We start from the raw sequence: 13,684 nt of genomic DNA on the forward strand, positions 1-13,684 counted from the left end.
TTCCCACAGTGCTGGCTCATGGCAGGTAACTGTGGAAGAACCGTAGCCCAGGTTCTTCCTGGGGGGCTGGGGGGCTGCTGGATTCCACCTGAGCAGGCCCAACACCCACCTGCCCAGCAGCATCTTCTTTGCACCACTGCACGGCTGCTGAACGCGGCCCTCATGCCCTTCTCACATCTGCCTGGCCCTTACCGGTGTAGCAACGTCCTTAATCTCCAGGGGCTTCATGTTGTCCTCCCAGCAGCTCCGTGAAGGAGGAGGGGCAGGGGTGACAAGCCCAGGTTCACAAAGGAAACTGCGGGCTGGAGAGAGACGGGTCTCACAACCCACACAACAGTGTCAGGACTCTCAGGAAGGTTGTCTTTGCTGGTCAGCGGTGGCCTTGTTCCCACAGAGTGATCAGAGAGGGGCTTTCCTTAAGGACTTCAAAGGGAAGCCAGGTGGGCCTGCAGCACTTCCCTGCTCTCCTGCTGCCAGTCCTGGAAGGAGGGAGGCGCTTTTGGGAAGCTTCTCGCTGGGCTCCTCTCGCCCGGCACTCACTGGGGTGCAGCTGTCGGAAGCAGCATGTCCACCTTCCAGCACACATGGCACATTTGCCACCGCAGGCCTGTTCCCTGGTAGCTGTCACAGCCGGGGAAGTTGAGGCTGGTGCATGACCAGCAGTGATCAGGAGTGCTGCTCTCACCTGGGAGGAGCAGGAACACGTAGAATCTGGAGTAGCATCCTGAGGGACTCAGGTGCGGAGACTCAGTGCCCTATCACCCAGAGGGAGGAGGATGCAGCTGGTGGGGCACCACCGTGCTTGGGCCCAGCTGTGGGGCTTCCTCCAGGCTGAGTGGGGTGGCAGTGGGCAGGGGTTTCTCTGGAGTCCTGGCCCTGGACCTGCTGAGCTGGTGATCACTGTTGCGTGTGCCTGTGACTCGGTTTCCCCTGTTTGGTGTGCCCACTGTCTGTGGGATGGGCATGAAACCATCACAGGGCTGCTTGTGGCAAGTCTGCCTCCACAGTTCAGCTCTTGCATTTCAGTCTGAAAGGTCTCCCAGGCTCAGCCTGTTTGGGAGCAGCGTGTGTTCATTGGGGTAGGGGGAAGCAGAAGCGGGGTCCCAGCTCCCAGACACTGCCCACCTGGAGAAGCCATGGCCTGGCTTCCAGGCCCAGTGCCAGTGAACACGCCAGGAGTTGTGGTTGGACCGGGGCCTCAGCTTGACACCCGGGGAGTATCTCATCCTTCTCTGGTTCAGACTCTTGCTCTTGCATAAAAATCCCCTAAATTCTTGGTCAGTAAGACCTGGGTTAGTGGCCCCAGGGCCAGGGGACTGAAGTGGGGGAGCTTTCCTAACAGACAGGCAGGGTTTAGGGAAGATTTTTCCTTTGTTGGGGGTTGGATGGGGTGGGGGAGGGGAGCAGGAGGACATGGGTTCTGCAGACCCTCTGTATCTCAGGTAGTGGCCAGGAGCCAAGGGCCCTGCTGGTGGTGCTGGCCTGGAATCCAGTCCTCGGTCTCTTCTGCTCTGCCCCTGCGAGATGTAAGCGTGGGCTCTGGAGTCACTCACGTCAGCGCCCTGCTCGCTCACCCAGAGCCTCAGTTTCTGCCCCTGTGGAATGGGGCTAATCCTAGCACCTTGCTTGTGGTGCTGCCTGAGCCAAGACCTGCAGTGGCTCCCCTCTGGCATCACTTCAACGCTCAGTGAGGGGCAGCTGGGCGAGACTGAGAGCGAGAGACCTTCCAGGTGCTGGGCTTTGCAGCCTCATTGGCCTTTTCTACTAAGGTCCTTTCTCTGGGTGCCCAGAGAGGTGGGTGGTTTGCACAGAAGCCATGACAAGTGTGTGGGTCTACTGAGGACCCAGCTGCAGTGAAGGGCCTGGGAGAACCGGAGGTGCATGTGCTCAGGGAGTCTAACCCAGCTGTGGGGCAGAATGTCACAGGGCTGGTAGTGAGAGTGGAAGGTGGGGTCACCTGGACTGCAGGTGCCTGGGGCCGGCAAACTGCAGACTGTCCAGGGCATAGAGGGCCAAGGTGTCAGTGTCACTGGAGGGCATGAGGTGGCAGGGGGCCCTGGGTGGGGACACGTCAAAAGGGCAGGACCCAGGAATTTTCCAGTAAGTACAAACCTAGTGAACTTTGGGTGCAACAAACAAGCTACTTGAGTTACAAACAATATACTTTAGAGAAAAGCAAACAATTTGCCAAAAAACCCCAAGTGAACTAGGAGCAAATGGAACATGGATTGAGGGGGCCATACAGCCATTTGACCATTCTAGTTGGTAGCAGGGGCTGCCCACAGCACTGTGATGAGAAGGACTCTGAGGCTTTGTCTGGGTGCAGCAGACACAGGCTTGATGGGACTGTCACTGTGCAGCTGTGTTCTTCATTGGGTGAGTTGGAAAGCGAGGGTGTGGGAAGGCAGACAGCTTAAAGGTCCAAGGCCAGCAGACTTTGTTCCACTGTCCTCCTGAATTTGGAATTTGGTGGTTTCTTTCTGTTGGACATGTCACCCCTCTTGGGGCTCTAGAAACTCCACCAGTCCCTGAACACCCACCCTGCCCCACCCCACCCCGCCCCACCCCACCCCCGACACATAGGCAGAGACCTTGGTTTTGTTTGGAGAGTTACAACAGCTGATAAAGCTGGGTTGCAATTTTCTGAGTCCCCACTGGGTGGCACCCTCTAATTATTCCAAGTTTTAGGATTTAGAAAACCAAAATACCTTATTGAAGAAATTCAGTAAAACCTATCTTTGCCACTGAATTCTGTAGATGACAGCACTGAATTTTGTCATGTTCAAGGAAGGAGGCATTTCATGGACCCTTTGTCTTCCCTGCAAGGGGCTCTGTTTCCTTGGCATGCAGGGCAACACTTGATGGGAACTGTGGCAAAAGCAACTTCCCCAGAGGTCAGGTTGTTTATGAAGCCTCATCACAACGGAAGATCCTCAGCTTGCTCCCCCAGAGAGGCCATGGGAGCTGTATGCAGGGTCAGCCCTACTTGGGTATCTTTAGTATCCACAGAGCGAGGGGAAAACATCCTAAGGTGCCTCCATCGGCTCAGCACATAGCGGTCCCTGGTGCTGTGGCTGTCAGCATCCCTATCCACCACCTGAGGGCAGTGTCACCCTGCAGAGTGCACCCGGCAACCAAACTGGTGGCCCCTGCTGACTGGCTAAGCTCTGATGTTTCCCTGGCAACCACCTCCCGGCTCCTCCCTCTCCCATTTGCCCAGCCCTGGAACATGCTGCTTAGTTTGATTTGCAGATGCTGCCTTTTTGCCCTCTGTCCCCATGCTTAGGGGCCAAGATGCTCCCCCAGAATGGACCGTGGCGGGCTGTAGAAGCAGGGACGGACCCGCATATGAACATCCCTGATTCCGTCTTAGCTGAAGGGTCCTCCTTTTCCTCCAGTGCTTGTGTTTCCCACATCCTGCTCTGGCAATGAAGAGCAAAATACAGAGAAGGGGCTTTCAGGGCCAGGAGTGAAGGCAGAGAACTGTGTGATGCTTCTGCAATTCCCCAGGCAGAGCCCCTGCACCCCTCCCTGCCTGCTGCCCATCTCATGGGCTGGGGAGAGCGCCCTGCCCCTGCCTGCTGCTGAGGGGAGGGAGGGGATGCAGAACACTGTGGTTCAGAAGCATGGAAGTGTGGTGCCTGGGACATCTGCCCTGATTAGTCCCAGGGGAGATTTGTGGTGGTCCTTCTGGAGCAGACCTTGTCAACTACAAAGCGACTATGAATTCTAATGACTTGAACCCCACTGGGACACAACTAAGTTGTCCCCAGAGACTGCAGGAAGCCTCAGGAGGGTGCCTTCTGAGGTCAAAGGAAGACAGAGGGGAGAAAGTGGCATGCCTGGGGCCTGCTTGTGGTGCCTGGCCTTGAGGCTGGTGGATGCCTGCATCTGGAGCTGGAGCCCTTGGTCCCAGATAAGCATGTGAGGAATCAAGTCATGGGAAGGCAGTGAGTGTGGGAGGTGGTGGTGGGGGTGCCGATTTGGACAGCATGGCAGGTGGGGCCTCCACAGGAAGCCGACCTGTCCTAGTCCACTTGGGCTGGGCGGCTCACAGACAGCAGCTTATTGCTCATGGTCCTGGAGGCTGGAAGTCCAAGATCAAGGCACCTGCGGATTTGGTATCTGGCAAGGGCCCATTGCTGGTTCAGAGATGGCTGCTTCTGTCTGCATCCTCACATGGCAGAAGTGAGCAAGGCAGTTCTCAGAGACTTCTTTTATAAGAGCGCTCATCCCACTCATGAGGGCAGAGCCTCCCAGAGGTCCCACCTCCCAACATCATCATCTTGGAGGTTAGGATTTCAATGCATGACTTTTGTTGAGACACAGATATTCTGTCTATAGCACAACTACACAGCAATACAGGGAAAGGCATCCCAGGCTGGGGGAACAGCATATACGAAGGCTCAGAGGCAGGAGACAACTGAGGTGTGCAAAGAGTAACACAGAGACACATGGGGAGAGAGGCTGGTGATGAGATGGGGACCACTGGGGCTGAGGGTTCTCCATGTTGCCCAGGCAGACATGTGCTGGAATTGCTGGATGTATCGCCCAGACATCCAGCAATTCCAGTGCTTCTTCTCAATCCCCCTTCGAATGCCTCTTTCACCTTTCACAAACGTTTCCTCCTGCTCAGGAGGCTTGCCTGGCCTGTGTCTTTGCCCCCTCCTTCCCTTCCCTCTCTCCCTCCATCCCGTCCTCTGCCTTATAGACTCCTCCCTGAGAAGAAGGCCAGCTCCCAGTCTTCCCGTCTTCCCCTCCCTCAGGCCCAATCCAGCCTGAGCACAGTCTGGATTTAGTCTTTAGGCTTGGTCAAGAGTGTGTTTGCAAACCTCTTCACCCCTTGCTGGCTAGAGCTTCCCATCTTCTTAACCAGGTCCCCTGAGACTCCAAGGCAGGCACCCATTGGGGCTGATCACATGAATAAATTGGGTGTAGTTCCAAGAGGTGGGAACTGTGGTTTTGTAAATTTCACAAGTTGTCTGCATTTCACAAGTGCACAGGTGTACCATGATGAATCAGAGGCTCCAAGGCAAGGCTCATGGTGTTTAGCCCTGTGCATACACCCCTCCATCTACCTACCCATCTATTCACCCATCCACCCATCCATCCGTCCACCTACCCATCTACCTACCCACCCACCCATCCATTCATCCATCCATCCATCCATCTACCCGCTTACCAATTCATCCATCCATCCATTCATCCATCCGTCCATCTACCCATCTATTCACCCATCCACCCATCCATCCACCCATCCATCCATCTACCCACCCACCAATCCATCCATCCATCCATCCATCCACTCTTCCATCTACCCACCCATCCATCTACCCATCCACCCATCCACCCATCCATCCGTCCACCCACCCATCCACCTACCCACCCACCAATCCATCCACCCATCCATCCGTCCATCCATCCATCCATCCATCCATCCATCCGTCCATCCATCCACATACCCCCATCCACCCATCCACCCATTCACTCACCCAGTCGTCCATCCATCCATCCATCCACACACCCATCAATCCACCCAACCACCCATTCACTCACCCAGTCATCCATCCATCCATCCATCCATCCATCCACCCACCCACCCAGTCACCCATCCGTCTACTTATCCATTCACCCAGTCACCTATCTTCCACCCAGCCAACCCACCCATCTATTCATCCATCCATCCACCCTCCCATCCATCCACTCATCCACCCACCCACCCAGAATTCATCCATCCACCTATTCATTCAGCAAATACAGGCTGGAAATTGCATGGATTAGGTCCTGTACTTGGCTCCAGGAGAGAGCAGAGTTTGCAGAGTCTGTTCAACAGAAATCCAATGTGAGCCATATATGTAATTAATTTAAAATTTCCTAGTAGCCACACTAAAACCAGGTGAAATAAGTGTAATATTTTATTTAACCCGACACATAAACAATATTATAATTTCCACATGCAATCAATATAACAATTATTGAGATATTTTACATTCATATTTTGGTGGCAAGTCTTTGAGATTTGATGTTTATCTTAGCCTTACAGCACATCTCAATTTGTACAGGTCACATTTCAGGCTCTCGAAACCACATGTGTCAAGTGGCTTGTGCATTGGACAGTGCAGGTCTAGAATATTCTCATGGTGTTGCATGTGGGCAGCAAATGTGGGCTGATCTGTGCCATGAGGAGGCCATAATCAAGGTGCTATGGGAATATGGAGGAGGGGCAACCATGGGTGGAGGAGGCTGAATGGCTTCCCAGAGGAGGCAGCACTGGAGCAGGGCACTGACGGATGAACAGGAGTTCTACAGGTGCAAAATAGGGAAAAGAAAATCTCCCAATTCCCTGGTGCCCCAAGTAGGGCTCATGAAGGTCTAGGTCAGCTTGAAGAAACCAAGGGCCTTTAATGACCTCCCCACCAGGTGCTCCTTATAGACCCATGGTTCAAATCATCTTATTCCTGCCCCCTGGGCCAGTGTTGACATTTCCCCATCTTGTAGTGACAAACACTGGGGCCTGGAGGTCCAGCTGCTTACAGCCACGGTTTTCAGAGCATCTACCATGAGCTAGAGCTCCACCCCAGATGGTGGGGTTGGAAGTACAAGGAGAGGAGGAGGTGTGGAATAAAGCTCCTTGCTCTGAGCCCGTAAGCTCCCTCTGGGTGCGGGCTCTGTGGGTTGGTGCTGGGAGACTCGCTGTCCCACTGACCTGCCTTCTCCCATAGATGGTGGCCCTTGAGACCACATGGAACCAATTTCCCAATTAAGCTAATTGGAAGAATCATGGCCTGCCTTTCTGGTTATCGGCCTGGGAGGGCAGAATGGTGCCTGCCTGCCGAAGAGTCCATAAACGTTGAGCTATGCTGGCCAGACCATTGGACGGTATCACCTGGTCCAACCACTGTTTATGAGGACTTCCTGAGATCACTGAGGCTTTTAGGCTACTGTGTGTGTGCCTGTGAACTTCCAGGCCCTGTACCTGCATGTTATAGGAGGAAGTGCTGGGGTGGGGGGCTGTGGAGGGGCTCCTGAAGCTTGTCTATAACTAGGCACGGCCATCTGGCTCTCACTTGGGTGGTATTTCTTAGGTCTAACTGCAATCTCTCTTGCTGCTGACTCAACATGCCCCCGTCCCCTCCCCCTCCTGAGTGGTTGGGGCCCCAGGTGAGCACTGGCCGGCAGGGCTGCTCACGATTGCTATCCAAGACCAGCCTGGAAAGCTGCCATTTTCATTAAAACCCTTAGACATGAATCTTCCAAAATGTTCCTATGAAGAATCCAAAGGAACCCGTGTCAGGGACATCCTTAGCTGGATGAGCAGCCTGGGAGCGGCGGCATGGGAGCAGCAGCATGGGAGCGGCCGGCCTGGGACAAGCTCCGTGTGACCACAGGTTCATCCTTTCTGCTCACTCGAGGTCTCGGCTTTCCCTTTTGTGGAAAGAGGGAGTTGTTCTGGAATCCACACCCTATGGTCCGTGTGATTTGGTGGGGGCAGCAAGGAGGCCTCCCCCTCCTGTAACACTGCCTCCCTGCTGCCCGGGATCACAGCCGCTGGGCTCCGTCCTGAGGGTTTAGCACCGCCCTCCCCTTTCTCAGATGCTTGCTGCACATTTCAGGGTGGAAAGGGCCCGACCTCATTCTTTCTGGGAGTCCGAAGAGGTTTGAGCAGGGCCCGGCGCGTGGCCACTGCAAAGAGCGCTTGCTCTCAAAACCCAAGCTCCCCCTTAGTTCAAGAGAGACGCCAATACTTCCCAGGAGGCAGCCACCGCCAGGCCCCCAGTTCTAGGGCCCCCGTCAAGGCATGGGCCAGGCCCCATTTGGCTTCTCCACTGCTGAAGAGGCGGAGCCAGGGGTGACAGGAGCAAGCTGCATGAGATCAGGGTGGGGTTCTGGCACCATCCCAGGCTGGCTCTGTGACCTGGTCACGTCATAACCCCTCTTCCTGCCTCCATCCCATCACCTGTAAAATGGAGGTGACGCCAGCTGCCCTGGCTCCCACTGGACTGTAATTTTGTCTGTGGTTTTCTCCGCCTCCTGCCCTCTCCTGCCTCAGTCGGGACTCATTCAAGCTGATCACCTCCCAGTGGGGTGCTGGTGGGTTCTGGTCACTGTGCAGGAAAGGGTTAACTCAGCAGGCCTGAGTTGTCCACACCCTGCACATTCCAAAGAAAGGTCTGGCTCTGGCCTAGCTCCTGGGAGGTGACCTCTGACCTCTAGCCACTTGGAATATACTGCGTGATAAGTGTCTGTGTTTTCTTGGGGGTCTTGGGCCACCCTAGCGACCACGCTAATGATGTCATTTACAGTGGGACCTTGGGCTGTGCTGTATCAGCTCATCATCCTGGGGATGAGACCAAGGCCAAGCACACGGGCAGTGAGGCATGTCTTTGCGATGGACCCCCAGTAGGAACCCTGAGCCCCGAGGCGTGGCTGGGCCCCCCTGGCTGGTGCACACCATTCTGGGAGAATTGAGCATCGTCTGCCCGACTCTACTGAGAGAGGACCCCTGGGTGCTGGAGTCTGGTCTCCCCTAAACCCTGCCCTCTAGAGATGCCCAGTTTGCTGGTTCGAGGCTATGTCCTTTCACGGCGCAAAACCCTGACCTCGGGTATCGCTGCCCGGCTGAGTTCTGTGAGCCAGTCCAGCACGTCCCTGAGCCTGAGGGTGGTTTGGGGACCCTGAACTGCAGCGTCAGCATTTCCATTGATGGGTTCTGAAGGCAAGTGATGAGGAGGTGTCAGCCTGGGTTGACTACGAACTTTCAAGTCCTATTTCTGAAACAGCCCTTGGAAGGTTCGGGGGCCATTTTACCCCCTCTAGACATTTTGCTGAGCCTTTGCCTGGCCTTGACACCTGTCTCCACCTGTCCACGTTCCCAGGTCTGCCCACCAGGGACTATGCCTAAACCCAGGGCTGGCCTAGGTCAGAGAGGGACAGGCTGTGGACTGAGGTCAGGCGTGAGCCAGCCCTGCCCGCCCCCTACAGTTGGGAATCCTCTGGGCGAGGGAGGCAGACAGGACAGAGGGATGCCGCAGGGGAAACCTACAGGTGCCCCCTTTCCCTGGAAATGGTGGACCTCCTTCTCCAGAGACCCTCACGTGCGTCTCTCTCAGGGATGCCTTGGGCCCCCACGGCGTTTGTGCCCAGCTGCCAGGCCTCTGATAAAGCCGCTTCCTCGCTTCAGCCCCCCTTCCCTGCCTGTGCCTCAGGAAACCCTGGGCCTCCTTCAAGGCCCTTCCCCTGTAAGCCTGCTGTGCTGTGCTGTGTCGGGCTCTGCTGTGTCTTCCGAGACCACACCTGTCCTAGGTGCCTGGGTCCAGGTGAGGCGCTCCCTGCTACCAGCAGTGGACAGAGGCTGGTTTTAATTAAAGCTCCCAGCAACCACCCCTATCGCCGTGGAAACAGAGGTTCTGGTGGAGACGTGGCTCCCAGGCCACACGTGTAAGTAGCGCAGCTGGGAGTGGTGCCCGGAGCAGCCTGAACCCAAAGGCTGATCTTGACCGCGGTGCCCTGCTCCTTCCCGGCCATGGTCTCCACTCGGCCCACAGCTGGGCCAGGGCTGCAGCGGCCGGAAGGGGCTGTCCCTCATGCACCGTGGCCCTCCGGCCTTGTCTCTCAGCACCCAGACCCCAGGCACAAGGAGGCAGGGGGCTGGGACCTGCCTGGAGCCTGCTGCCCCAGCTGCTGACGTGGTCGCCCCCGCCCACCCTGTAGACGTGGCCGCCCCCACCCTGCCACGTCGCCACTTCCACCCTGCAGGCAGGAAGCTGCACGCTCTCGCTCTCTTTGTGTAACTTTTGGAGGGTTGTAGTTGCAGGAAACATCTGGATGTGGCCCAAGGAACATAATAAAAAAAAAAGGGAGAGCCGCGGGGAGAAGGCAGGGCTGGGGGAGGTTTGGAAAAGCCATCTGATTTCACTTTGCAAAGACAACTGCAATTATGCCTCTGAGGGTTCGCAGTCACTTCACATTCTAGCCATGCGGTGACGTCAGTGGGAAACTATGAAGCTCGCGGACTGCGTGGTGACACACACCTCACGAAACACAGCTCGGGCCAGCTGCCGGCCATGCTCCAGCCTGACAGCCCACCAACAGGGGTCTCTCTCCCAGAAGGAGGGAAGCTTTAGCTGGGAGAGGGGGTCCCTCACTTTGGACATGCTGGGTTGTCCCCAATCACCCTCCGAGCTCCAGCTGTGCCTTCTCCTGCTCAGCCTGCATCTACCCCATCTGACCCCACAGGCTCCTGGACAGAAATGGCCCCGCCTTGCCTAGAGCTAAGCTTCCACTCCAAGGCAGAGCTATGGGGGTCTGGGCTGGCAGGGGGGCCATGGCCAGGCCCTCAGGGCTCCCTGCTTTCCAATGGCCCCAGGATCAGCGGTTTCCACACTGTCCTGTAGCATGCGGCTGGGTGTCTCCATTGTCCCAGCATCCTGTGGGGTGGGCTGAGGGTCTGTGTCCCTCTATGTCCCATGGGGTGGACCCCGGGTCTGTGTCCCCCTGTGTCCTGTAGGGTATGGCTGGGGTCTGAGTACCTCTGAGTCCTGTCAGGTGGAGCTGGGGTCTGTGTCCCTCTATGTCCTGTGGGGTGGGGCCGTGGTCTGTGTCCCCCTGTGTCCTGTTGGCTGGGGCTGGGGTCTGTGTCCCTCTTTGTCCTGTGTGGTGGGGCCGGGGTCTGTGTCCCCCTGTGTCCTGTGGGGTGGGACCAGGGTCTGTGTCCCCCTGTGTCCTGTAGGGTGGAGCTGGGGTCTGTGTCCCTCTGTGTCCTGTGTGGTGGGGCCAGTGTCTGTGTCCCCCTGTGTCTTGTGGGGTGGGGCCGTGGTCTGTGTCCCCCTGTGTCCTGTTGGCTGGGGCTGGGGTCTGTGTCCCTCTTTGTCCTATGTGGTGGGGCCAGGGTCTGTGTCCCCCTGTGTCCTGTAGGGTGGAGCTGGGGTCTGTGTCCCTCTGTGTCCTGTGTGGTGGGGCCAGTGTCTGTGTCCCCCTGTGTCCTGTGGGGTGGGGCCGTGGTCTGTGTCCCCCTGTGTCCTGTTGGCTGGGGCTGGGGTCTGTGTCCCTCTGTGTCCTGTGTGGTGGGGCAGGGGTCTGTGTCCCTCTGTGTCCTGTGTGGTGGGGCTGGGGTCTGTGTCCCCCTGTGTCCTGTTGGGTGGGGCTGGGGTCTGTGTCCCCCTGTGTCCTGTGGGGTATGGCTGGGGTCTGTGTCCCTCTGTGTCCTGTGTGGTGGGGCCGGGGTCTGTGTCCCCCTGTGTCCTGTCAGGTGGGGCTGGGGTCTGTGTCCCTCTGTGTCCTGTGGGGTGGGCTGGGGTCTATGTCTCTCACAGTGTTCCCAGCTTCTGGTCACTATCTCTGTCCCTCCTGCCCTGGGGTCATCCTGAGCTGGGTCCTGCCTGCCCTGAAATCTCAGGAGCTGGGGTGGTTCTCTTTGCTGCTTCTCTGCCCAAGAGTCCAAGGGCTTCCCAGGGACAGTGCCGCACCCTGATGGAGCCCAGGCCTCTGGGCGAAGGACACAGCCTCTCCCAGACCTGCCCCAGACCCCTGAGGCTTTTTAGAGCCAGGGGACCCCCAGGGCAGGAAGGGTTTGCCTGCCATGTGGCAAGTACTTCTGCCTTGAGGCCGTCACAGACAGGGTCTCTGGACTGTGGTGTAGTGTCCTGTCATCTCCAGGTGTAGTCTCAGAAACGCCTTGAAATGAAGCCTGAAGGGGAAGCCCAGTTCCATGGTGTGGACGAGCGTGTCTGCCGGAGGCCTCCGAGTCGCATCCACCAATGTTTATTGACAGCTGACTGGTGCTGTGCCCTGAGACCCAGGCCCTGCCCTCTGGCACTCAGTCTACCGGGGCCAAGGCCTGCACCCTCCCTCTGGGCTCGCCTTGGTCAAGCCTCTGGTGGACTTTTAAGGCCCACGGGGAACCCCCCAACAGACCCCCTTCCCACTCTGCAGGTGGGCCGCTGAGGCCTCTGCAGACGGGCCTGAGCAGCAGGGCCTGTGCTTGTCGAGGCCCCATGGCTCCCGCCATGGCCAGGGTGAGATGCAGAGGGCCATGGAGCCTGCAGTGAGGCCCTGGGGTTTGACATTGGGGCCCTGCCTGGAATGGGGCCTTGGTGTGATGGGAGCTGGGGGTGGGGTGGAGCCTGCCTGGGCCGAGGGGCTGTCTGGTCGGGAGCGATTCTTCAGCAGCAGAGACTTGAGTCATGGCTGGGGCCTCCTGGCCTCTGGGGGGACCTTAAGACATTTTTTCCATGGAAAGTAGCTGCTGGCTCTCTGCTTACCGGGGAGCTCTCTGTCCCCTCCCACTGCCTGCTGAGGGTTTGGTGGGGGCTGCTTCACTTCTTTGCTGGACTTTCCACTGGCCTGGATGGGCCGAGAGCTCCAGGCAGGGACCGGACAGCCAGACTCTGGACCCAGTCCCAGCCTGCAAGTGCCTGTCCTCTGAGCCTGAGTTTTGCCTTCTGCCAGGGTGAGGGCTCTGGGTGAGGCTAGACGCTGAATGGCAAGGACTGGGCTGTGATGGGACGCTGGGCTCCAGGTCTCTGTTAACTCTTTAAGGGAAAGGTGGGGCGGGATATGGAGGGAGTGGCGCGCATCATCCTCCTGGAGCCTGCAGAAATCGAGGCGAAATTGGCAGATCTTTTGGGAATTTGCAGGTGCTGCTGAATTTAGGAGCAGCCACCCTGAAAAATTCCTCCAGGGGTTGCCCTGGTCTCTGACCCAACAGCTGGTGGGGGAGGCACCCACCTGGCCTGTGTGACCCCCAGCTAGTTCTTCGCTGGGTGACACTGGCCATAAACAGGTCAGTCAGAAGCCTGCCCTGAACCCCTCGAAGGCCTCATCCCTCCCCATGGGAGACCAGGATGGCGGCTCTGGAGCTCAAGGCCGTGCACTGGAGGTGGGCCTGGGCTGTGGGGCAGGATCTGCCATGGTCAAACGTGGGTCAGTGTCAACTGGGAAAGCAGAAGTCTGCGGCCAAGCTGGGGACCTCCCTTCCCTCTTCTCCCTGCAGCATGCGGCAGGAGCAGGGTGAGGTCAGGGAGAATGGCAGATAGGACAACCTCATGGGTCATGAGTCATGAGGCTGGGTATGGGTGCAGCTAGGAAGGACCCAAGGTGAATTTTCTCCAAGAGAGCTTTATGAAAGGGACCTGGGGACTCACAGGGGCGGCTTTGTGACCATCCCAACCCCAACCCCTCCTCCAGGAAGCCCGTCTGAGCCAGCCCTGCCAGTCTGAGCTCCTACCTCTGTGGATCCTGCCTGTCGTCCACACCTGACTGCCATGTCCTCTAGGCTTTCAGGGAACACAAGTCTTATCTCTTGGGCCTGTCGTGCCTGGGCCTCCCTCCTGCTGGCTCTGTGGCCCTCATCACTGGAGGCCTTGCCCCTCGAGGCTCTGCCCTGTGTGCACCGTGGGCCTAGCGGGGCTCTCACAGCACTTCACTGGCCCTGGTGGTCATTCGGGGTCAGCCCCTGTGCACCTCTGCCGTTACCCACGGAGGACATTTCCCAGATGCTGGAGGATGCTTGACCTCTAGGCCCCTGTGACCAAAATCGAGCCTGAGTCTGAAGCTGTGGCCTAACTGCGGCCCTTGGGGATGGGGAGGCCCGATGCCACATGCCTCTCTGCCCCTCCTGTGTGGCCTCCACGCAGGCGTGAGTGCCTCGGAAGGGACTCCACCACCCACTCCCTAGGATGGAGCG

Source organism: Gorilla gorilla, chromosome 13 (genome assembly GCF_029281585.2).
Source record: "Gorilla gorilla gorilla isolate KB3781 chromosome 13, NHGRI_mGorGor1-v2.1_pri, whole genome shotgun sequence".
Lineage (NCBI taxonomy): Eukaryota > Metazoa > Chordata > Mammalia > Primates > Hominidae > Gorilla > Gorilla gorilla.